Source organism: Cryptomeria japonica, chromosome 6, assembly GCF_030272615.1.
Source record: "Cryptomeria japonica chromosome 6, Sugi_1.0, whole genome shotgun sequence".
NCBI classification, from domain to species: Eukaryota; Viridiplantae; Streptophyta; class Pinopsida; order Cupressales; family Cupressaceae; genus Cryptomeria; species Cryptomeria japonica.
Genome location: NC_081410.1, coordinates 459,685,622 through 459,696,308, shown reverse-complemented (window position 1 = coordinate 459,696,308; position 10,687 = coordinate 459,685,622).

Genomic DNA, 10,687 nt, shown 5'->3' with positions numbered 1-10,687 from the left:
AAGAGGTGTTGAAGACCTTTGGCATGGAAGACAACAAACTGGTTGGTACACCAATGGTGACCAGTTGTAAATTGTCAAAAGAAGATGACTCAGCATTGGTGAATGCGAACGAATATCGATCAATGATTGGTAAGTTTGCACTATGTAGTACACAGCAGACCAGACATTGCACATGTAGTGGGCATTACTGCATGTTTTCAGAAAATTCTAAGAGAATCCCACTTGGTAGCAGCCAAGCAGATTCTTAGATATCTGAAGGGAACTATTGACTATGGATTGTGGTATCCATAAAATAATGTGTTGGCATTATGTGAATCGGTATGAGGACATAATGACATTGTATGTTGTCATTGATGTCAATATGTTGAAGAGGTGTGAACCGACATATGTAAGAATTGGTATAACACTGTCAACCAACATTTGTGCCAAAGTGAAGCGGTATGTTTGTTCAAGGTGAACCAACATACGGTTATGGGAACCGGCGACCTATCTATTTTCCTATAAGGTCGATGTTGTGTCTCTTTCTGAGGTTGTTGGCAAAAGTTGTGTGTGTGTATCCAAGAGAAGGGATACGTGATTCTTTCCAGACCAAAAGGAGAGAAGTGATACCTACAGAGTGTAAGTGCTAAAGGTGAAGAGGAGCTTAAGCAGATCTGCATTAGCATTGAGTGTTGTTACCAGATCATTGTAATACCTGTTGATCTCTAACCACCTCAACAGTTGGAAAATCCCTTAACAGGGTAGCCTTAACCGGCTTGCTATAAATCCTTTAACAAGGTAACTCGAAGCTATTGAGTTAATGAAATCCTCTAGCTATTGAGTTCTTGAAATCCTCTAACAAGGTAACCTTTAACAGGGTTTAACCCTTAACTAGGTATTGTAGCCATCCCTTAACAAGGTGATCCCTAACAGGATTGGTTCCTAGCAGAACCTATTGTAATGTCTTTAACTAGACAAGGCTCCTAATAGAGCAAACTTCTAAAGAGTTCAAAAACAAGCTTGTGGGTATTCATCCCCATCATGGTTTTTCCTAGTTGGGTTTCCACGTGAAAAATATGTGTCATGTGTGATGCTTTTATCTTGTGATTCTTTCATATTGTCTGTCAAGCACATGATGGTTCTGTGTTTTATGCCTGTCAATAAAACATGTTGAACTAGCTGTTATTATGATCTGATGATAGATTACCTGTTTATGCATAAGGGTGAAATGGTAGTTTAGTCTTGAGTTGAGTGAAAAGATAAGTGAGTTACACGTTAATGCTTGTCTCAGTCATTCTTAGCTTTACTGGTTGCACTCTGTTTCAAGCCGATGTTACTGTTTGCCAGTCATTTGAAGTGTCTGTTGTCAAACCGGTTTAGGACTGTATTTTTGCCTGTACTAATTCATCCCCCCCCCTCTCAATACCGGTTTGGTACTATTTGATCATCATTGAGTTATCAATTGGTATTAGAGCATCCTACAGGTCCTCTGTTTTATAAGCTTAACCGCTTGCGGTAAAGATCCCAGTCTAATGATGAAGAGGAAAGGTCCAAAGTTTAGTAGAGAAAATTTTAGTATATAGAAAGATAGAATGAAGATATACATCAGAAGCATGGGTGCTCAACACTGGAGCTATGTTGAGAATGCCTATGTTGCCCCTACCGGTACTCTCACCAATGACCAAAAGAGAGAGATGCAAGAGAATGGGCAAGTTATGGAAGCCCTAATTAGTAGTTTATCTAACATTGAGTTTATTGATGTCCAAGATAAGGAAAATCCCAAAGAGGTATGGGATACTCTTGAAAATATCTATGGTGGTGATGAGCATGTAAAACAAGCTAAAGAAGAAAGCCTTAGAGGGAAGTTTGAAGATATGCAGATGGTTGAAGGTGAGACCATTCAATAGTATGGAATAAGAATCAAAACCGTTGTTGGAGATATCAAGAGTGCAGGTGGTAAAATGGAAGATTCCATTGTGGTTAGCAAAGTCCTGAGATCCCTATTGCCAGTCTATGCAATAAGGGTTGCTGCTATTCAAAAGCTGAGATCAATAGACAAGACTAAGGTATCCCTAGACTCCATCTTTGCAAAGTTAACAGCCTATGAGCTAAATAGTTTTGATGGCAGTGTTCAAAAGACTAAATCAACTTTTAAAGCTTCTGTAGTACCATCCAGGAAAGGAAAAGAAGCTAGCACTAGTGGTGAACCAAGATAGAGCAGAGAAATGGATGATGAGGAGATTCTGATGGCATTTGAAGCTCTCCTTGCCAGGAAACTTCCTAAAGGAACCAACAAATACAAAGGTAAGCTACCTTTGAAATGCTTTTCTTGTAACCGGATACAACATATTGTTGTAAACTGTCCTAATGGTGACAACAAGGACAAATCGGAAAGGTTCAAGAAATTCAAAGGAGGAAACCGGAGAAACTGTTTTGTGGCAGTTGATGAAGGTGTCACAGATGAGGAATCGAAAGATGAAGAAAATGAAGATATTGTGTTTGTTGCAGTCAAGGAAGATGTGTCAGACAAGAAGGATCTTGTCTTCCGGTTTGATAATTCCAATGAGTGGATCATTGATAGTGGTTGTTCTCACCATATGACTAGTGACTGGAGCAAGTTTCTATCCTTGGAAGAGTATGATGGTGGTGTGGTTCTCTTTGGAAATGATACACCATGCATGGTCAAAAGTAGAGGGTCCATCTCTCTGAATGGAAAGAGTAGTGCTAACAATGTGTATTGGGTTGATGGTCTCAGGCACAACCTTCTGAGTGTTGCCCAACTGAATGATAGTGGTCTCACTCTGAAATTCAAGAATGGAGTTTGTAGAATCAAAGGAAATAATGGTGAATTGGTGGCCACCGGTATGCAGACCAAAGGTAACCTATTTCAGCTAAATGCAAATATAAGTACATGTCTTATGGCTAAATTTGATGATAGCTGGATATGGCATAGGAGACTCTGCCATGTAAACTTTGATAACATTGTGAAAGCCAATAAGATCAAGGAAGTTAGAGGGTTGCCAGTGCTAAGCAAACTGGATAATACCTTGTGCAGAGAGTGTCAATTGGGGAAAATTTCTTCCTCAACCTTTAAAGGTAAATCTTTCACTGCTGACAATTTGCTTGATCTTGTGCATACTGATTTGTGTGGTCCTATGAAAACCAGGAGTGTGTAGGGTGATAGGTACTTCATGATTCTCACTGATGACTGCTCAAGAATGATGTGGGTCACATTCTTGAAAGACAAATTTGAAGCCTTTGTAAAGTTCAAAGCTTTCAGAGCATTAGTGGAGAAGGAAAGTAGTAAAAGGATCAAGTGCCTGAGAACTGATCAAGGAGGGGAATTCACTTCCAGTGAATTCAACAGGTATTGTGAAGAACATGGCATCAAGAGGCAATTGTCTGCCCCCCGGACTCCATAGTAGAATGGCCTAGTAGAGAGGAATAACCGAACTATGGTTGAAGCAACTAGAACCATGTTGATTCAAGGAAAGGTAGCTCACACCTTTTGGAGAGAAGTGATGAGCACTGCAGTCTACACAATGAACCGGGTACTCATCAAGAAAGGTAAGGATAAAACTCCTTATGAGTATTGGACCAGTAAGACACCTGTGGTTAGCTACTTTAGAGTGTTTGGTAGCAAATGTTACATCAAGAGGAGTGAACACCAGAGCAAATTTGATGTGAAATGTGATGAGGGAATATTCCTAGGATATTCCACCAAGAGAAAAGCTCTCAAGTGTTTCAACAATAGGACTTAGAGAATTGTGGAAAGAATCAATGTAAGAGTTAATGAAACCTCTAAGAAAACTAAGGAAACCGGCAGTGAGAAAGCAGTAAACGAATCGGTTGCAACATTATGGGAACTGATTGTCAGTCAACCAAGTACTAGTAATAGTGTTCCTACACCGGAAGATGTAGATGCTGAAACTTATGGATATGAGGATGAAGAAGAAAAGCAAGAGGAATCTATCAAGACCATTCCTTGATATGTCAAGTTGAATCATGATCCTAAGTAGATCATAGGAGATAAGAATGTAGGAATCCTTACAAGAAGAAAAGTCAGAGAAAAATCATGTATGATCTCTGAATTCAAGCCTAAAACATTCAAAGAGGCACATAAAGATGAAGACCGGATCAAGGCAATGGAAGAGGAACTTGACCAGATAGAGAAAAATGGTACATGGTCCTTGGTACCCAGACCGGAGCACAAACATGTCATTGGTACCAAATGGGTCTTTAGAAATAAGCTGAATGAGGATGGCATAGTGATTAGAAACAAAGCCAGACTAGTTTGCAAAGGATATGCCCAAGAAGAAGGAGAAGACTATGGAGAAACCTTTACTCCTGTAGCCAGATTGGAAGGATTTTGTATGCTTCTTGCATATGCAGCTTTTAGAGGCTTCAAGGTATATCAAATGGGTGTAAAATATGCATTCTTAAATGGTGTACTTGAAGAGGAGGTATATATAGAGCAACCAGATGGGTTTTCTCTATCTGAAGATAGTGACATGGTATGTAGGATACATAAAGCCTTATATGGCCTAAAGCAGACACCTAGAGCATGGTATGAACGTCTACATTCCCATCTTATGAAGATTGGATTTGAGAGAACAAGTGAAGATAGTAATATCTACTTGAAGTTTGAAGGAGATCAAATCCTGATCTGTGAGGTGTTTGTTGATGACATTATCTTTGGTGGAGATGACAAGATGAGTCATGAGTTTGCAGATGAGTTGAAGAAAGAGTTTGAAATGTCACTCATAGGGGAGATTAAATTCTTCATTGGACTACAGATCCAGCAGATGAAGGATGGAATCTTTATCACTCTGTCCAAGTATATCAAAGAGGTGTTGAAGACCTTTGGCATGGAAGATAGCAAATCGGTTGGTACTCCAATGGTGACTGGTTGTAAACTATCTAAAGAAGATGACTCAGAATTGGTTGATGAGAAGGAATACTGATCAATGATTGGTAAGTTACATTATGTAGTGCATAGAAAACCGGATATTGCACATGCAGTTGGCATTACTACAGGATTCCAGAAAAGCCCAAGAGACTCTCACTTGGTTGCAGGCAAGCGGATTCTTAGGTATCTGAAGGGAACTGTTGACTATGGATTGTGGTATCCATATAGCAAGGATTTCTACTTGAAAGTGTTCACAAATGCTGATTAGGCTAGTAATGTAGATGACCAAAAGAGCACAACCGATGGTGCATTCTTCCTCAGTGGTAGACTAGTCTCATGGATGAGTAAGAAGCAGAGTTGTATCTCTCAGTCTACAATGGAAGCAGAGTATGTTGTAGCTTTCATGAACTGCACTCAGACAATTTGGATGAAGCATGTATTAAATGGCTTCAAAGTTCTTGTATCTGAACTGGTAAGTATATTTTGTGACAATACTAGTGCAATTAATATCTCTAAGAATCCGGTTTTACATTCTAGAACCAAGCACTTTGAGCTTAAGTATCATTTCTTAAGGGAAAAGGTTCAGAACAAAGAGATTGCACTGGAGCATGTTTCCAGTAAGGAGCAGTTAGCAGACATATTCACCAAGCCTCTCTCAAAGATTACATTTATGTACTTAAGAGGTGAATTAGGGGTACTACCCCTTTAGGAAGTAAACTAAAGGTATATGCTCCACATCAATTAGGTAGTGCATAGTCAAATTTTTCTTCAAGATTGATGTGTTGAAGGATGCTACTCCTCAGGGGGAGCAACATAATGGAACAAGGAATCTTGTGCCTCCACTTTGGCATTGTTGTCAAAGGGGGAGAAGATGTGAAGCGGATAGATATCTACAGAAATTGGGAGAAGATGTGAAGCGGAGAGATATCTTTGTATATTGCCATCAATGCCAAAGGGGGAGATTGTTGGCATTATGTGAACCGGTATGAGGATATAATGACATTGTATGTTGTCATTGATGTCAATATGTTGAAGAGGTGTGAAACGGCATATGTAAGAACCAGTATAACACTGTGAATTGGCATTTGTGCCAAAGTGAAGTGGTGTGTTTGTTCAAGGTGAATCGGCATACGGTTATGGGAACTAGCACATGGAAGCATTGTATGACTACCGGTTGGTAGTCTCAACTTCAGGGCTTCTGGTTGATGTGCTTCAAGCTTGTGTGGCTCAGCCAATGACATTGTGTGATGAGTTAGCATTGTAAAGAAGAATAGATCATGTTGCCATGTAAGCCTGTATGCGTGAAGGATCTTGCATGAGGGAGATTGTTCCCATCTACCTCGGGAATGTGCGAAGTCTGTAAAACGGTGATAATGTGTGATGGGTTATCAGCCGCCATAAAATCGGTGTAAATGGATGATGGAGAATGTCTTGAGATTGGATCAAGACTGTTGCATTTAATGCAGTGTTCTCAATGGTCAGGATTGAACTGTTTGAATTCCTTAACCTAACAGGTTTAGGGTTTAGGGTTTATGATACCGACCTATCTGTTTTCCTATAAGGTCGATGTTGTGTCTCTTTCTGAGGTTGTTGGCAAAAGTTGTGTGTGTGTATCCAAGAGAAGGGATACATGATTCTTGCCAGACCAAAAGGAGAGAAGTGATACCTACAGAGTGTAAGTGTAGAAGGTGAAGAGGAGCTTAAGCAGATCTGTATTAACATTGAGTGCTATTACCAAATCATTGTAATATCGACTTTCTTAAAATCCTTTAACAGGGTAACTTGAAGCTATTGAGTTAATGAAATCCTCTATCTATTGAGTTCTTGAAATCCTCTAACAAGGTAACCTTTAACAGGGTTTAACCTTTAACTGGGTATTGTAGCCATCCCTTAACCAAGTGATCCCTAACAGGATCGGTTCCTAGCAGAACCTATTGTAATATCTTTAACTGGACAAGGATCCTAACAGAGAGAACTTCTAAAGAGTTCAAAAACAAGCTTGTGGGTATTCATCCCCATCGTCATTTTTCCCAGTTGGGTTTCCACGTGAAAAATATGTGTGTCATGTGTGATGCTTTCATATTGTCTGTCAAGCACATGATGGTTCTATGTTTTATGCCTGTCAATAAAACATGTTGAACTAGCTGTTATTATGATCTAATGATAGATTACCTGTTTATGCATAAGGGTGAAATTGTAGTTTAGTCTTGAGTTGAGTGAAAAGCTAAGTGAGTAACTGGTTAATACTTGTCTCAGTCATTCTTAGCTTTACCGGTTGCACTCTATTTCAAACCAGTGTTACTATTTGCCAGTCATTTGAAGTGTTTGCTGTCAAACCAGTTTAGGACTGTATTTTTGCCTGTACTGATTTCCCCCCCCTCTCAGTACCGGTTTGGTACTATTTGATCATCATTTAGTTATCATAATGATTTCAATCTCAATATGTTTACAGATGCCGATTGGGCTGATAATGTGGATGATCGGAAGAGTACAACTGGTGGTGCATTATTTCTTGGTGGTAGACTAGTCTCATGGATGAGTAAGAAGAAGAGTTGTATCTCTTAGTCTACAACAGAAGCAAAATATGTAGCAACATTTATGAATTGCACTCAGACAATTTGGATGAAGCATATATTAAGTGGTTTCAAAGTTCCTGTATCTAAATCGGTGAGTATATTTTGTGATAACACAAATGAAATTAATATTTCCAAGAATCCGATATTGCATGCTAGAACCAAGCACTTTGAGCTCAAGTATCATTTATTGAGGGAGAAAGTTCAGAACAAAGAGGTTGTATTGGAACATGTTTCTAGTAAGGAGTAGTTAGCATACATATTCACCAAGCCTCTATTGAAGGCTACATTTACCTATTTAAGAGGTGAATTAGGGTTGCTACCCCTTCAAGAGGTGAACTAAAGGTATGTGCTCCACATCAGTCAGGTATTGCATTGACAAATCTTTTTTAGGATTGATGTGTTGATGGATGCTACTCCTTAGTGGGAGTAGCATAATGGAACATAGTTGTCTGTGCCTCCACTTTGGCATTGTTGTCAAAGGGGGAGAAGATGTGAAGCGGAGAAGATATCTACAGTATTGGGGAGAAGATGTGAAGTGGAGAGATATCTTTGTATATTGCCATCAATGTCAAAGGGGGAGATTGTTGGCATATGTGCAGAGCTTGATGATATGATGATATTGTATGTTGTCATTGATGTCAATATGCTGAAGTATGAACCGATATATTGAAGTAAGAAAACTTGCAAGAGAATTGGTATGAACTGGTATATTGAAGTAAGCAAACTGGCAAGAGAACTAGTATGATGATGTGAAAAAGTGAAGCGGTATGTTTGTTCAAAGTGAACCGGTATATGAAAAGTTTAGTATCGGGGTTTCATTTGGTATGACTACCAGTTGGTAGTCTTCTGCTTGATGCATTTCAAGTTTGTGTGATTCGATAGACAAAATTATGTGATGGGTTAGCATTGAAATGGAGATCAGATCGTGTTGCCACGTCAGCCTTATGCGCGTGAAGGATTTCCTTGAGGATCTTGCATGAAGAAGATTGATCCTATCTACCTCAAGAATGTGTGAAGTCTCAGTAAACGGTGGAGAATGCATGATGGGTTATCATCTTCTTGAAGCGGCAAAGAACAAATGATGGAGAATGTCTTGAGATCTGTTCAAGATTGTTTCATTCAATGCAATGGTTTTTGAACGGTCGGGATTGGACCAACTGTATTGATAACCTAAATGTTTAGGGTTTAGGGTTTATGCTACCAACCTATCTGTTTCCTATAAGGTCGATGATGATTTGTATTATGAAGTTGTTGGCAAATGTTATGTGTGTATCCAAGTGAAGAGATACTTGATTCTTGCCAGACTGGAGAAGTGTGTTGATACCTGCAGAGTGTGACTGCAGAAGCAAAGGAACTAAAGTGGATCTACATTGGCATTGAGTACTGTTATTAGATCCATGTATTACCTCTTGAATTCTAACCATTTCAGCAGTTAGAAAATCCCTTAACCGGGTAGCTTTAACAGGCTTTGTATAAATCCTTTAACAGGGTGACTCAAATCAATGAGCTCTTCAAATCCTCTTACTAGGTAACCTTTAATAGGGTTCTAACCTTTAACCAGGTATTTAGCCATCCCTTAACTGGGTGATCCCTAGTAGGATTGGTTCCTAGCAGAACCTATTGTAAAGTCCTTAACTAGACTAGGCTCCTAATAGAGCCGACTTCAGAAGAGTTCAAAGAACAACTTGTGGGTATTCATCCCCATCGTAGTTTTTCCCAGTTGGGTTTCCATGTGAAAAAATCAATGTCATGTGTGATGTCTTTTCATGTGATGATTAGTATTTTCTGTTAAGTGGTAATGCATGTCGATCTAGTGGTCTTTATATTTCTGATGTATTACATGTTTATGCATATGGGTGAAGTGGAAAAGAGATATTAGGTGTGGTGAAGATCTAAGTGTTACCGATTTATGTCTTTCACAGTCATACTGTGTTTTACCGGTAGTACCCTATTTTAGATCAGTGATACTGTTTACCATTTAGTTCAGTCTTTGCAGTCAAAGTGGTTTAAGGAAGTTTTTGTCTATACTAATTCACCCCCCATCTCAGTATCTATTGAGTACTTACTATTCATCATTATTCATCACATGAATCTTTTTATAATTGACCTTGGATCAACTCTTTCACCAAAATTTATCCATGAAGGCTGCTTTTAGTGCATCCCATGAAGAGAGTTTGAATGTGCTGGAAAGTAAGAGAATCAATCTCTGGCATCCTCCTTCAATTATTGAACAAAAAAATTCATGAGAACATCTTCTTCACTTATCTCAAAATCTTCCATCAAATCAGAAAACTCTTGCAAATGTCGACGTGCTGATTTTGATCTTTTCCCATTGAACTTCAGTAAATGTTCCCTAACTTTAGTAGGAACAGGATTTGGGAAACCTTGAAAACCACTAGAAATTAATGGTTTATATCTTTCAATAGAGAATATCCTGCAATGACTTGACATGGGCTACATACTTGGCACATTTACATTTGATATTTCATAAGGATGTATAGGCAAATAATATATCTTCTCACTCATTTCCCTACTTCTTTCGTTCATCTTAATCTTAAAATATTACAATGCATAGCTCAAAACATACTTCATCCAACTTAGTACAAAATCTGAAAATTATATCTCAAAAGTATGTAAAATAATTACTACCATTCCCTTTCTTAGTGCTTAACTCACTTTAATAGGGAGACATTTTCTACAACTGATTTTCATGGAAACATATTTGACCCATGAAAATCAAAATACCTGGATATGTTGTAATGAATGGAAATCAACCTTCTGGCTTGCAACAATGATAGATCTGAAGCTATCTTCACCTCTTCATTAGGTTCTTTTGTAGAGTCACCACCTCTTTGTAGAGGACAAAAAATTTAACAGCTGAAATTTCTTCATAGGTCAAATTTGTTCAAAACCCAACACTGCAACACCTCCTTATCATCATATGGCATCATATGGATTCCTTCCTCGACTTGTCAATGTAATTCATCATAAGAGCTCAAATTTTCTTCATCTCTTCTGCAAATTCTTTGGTTCTTCTTCAATTATTCTTCAAATAATGCACACTAGTGTAAAGATCTCAGAGTCGCCACTCACAACTTGTGAGGTATTATGAAATGATCATGAAATATGGATAAATCTAGATAGAAGTTACATTGAAACATGAATTACAATAGATTTCCAGGCAACATTCATGAGAATTGACTCAACTGACAAGGAGATGGAC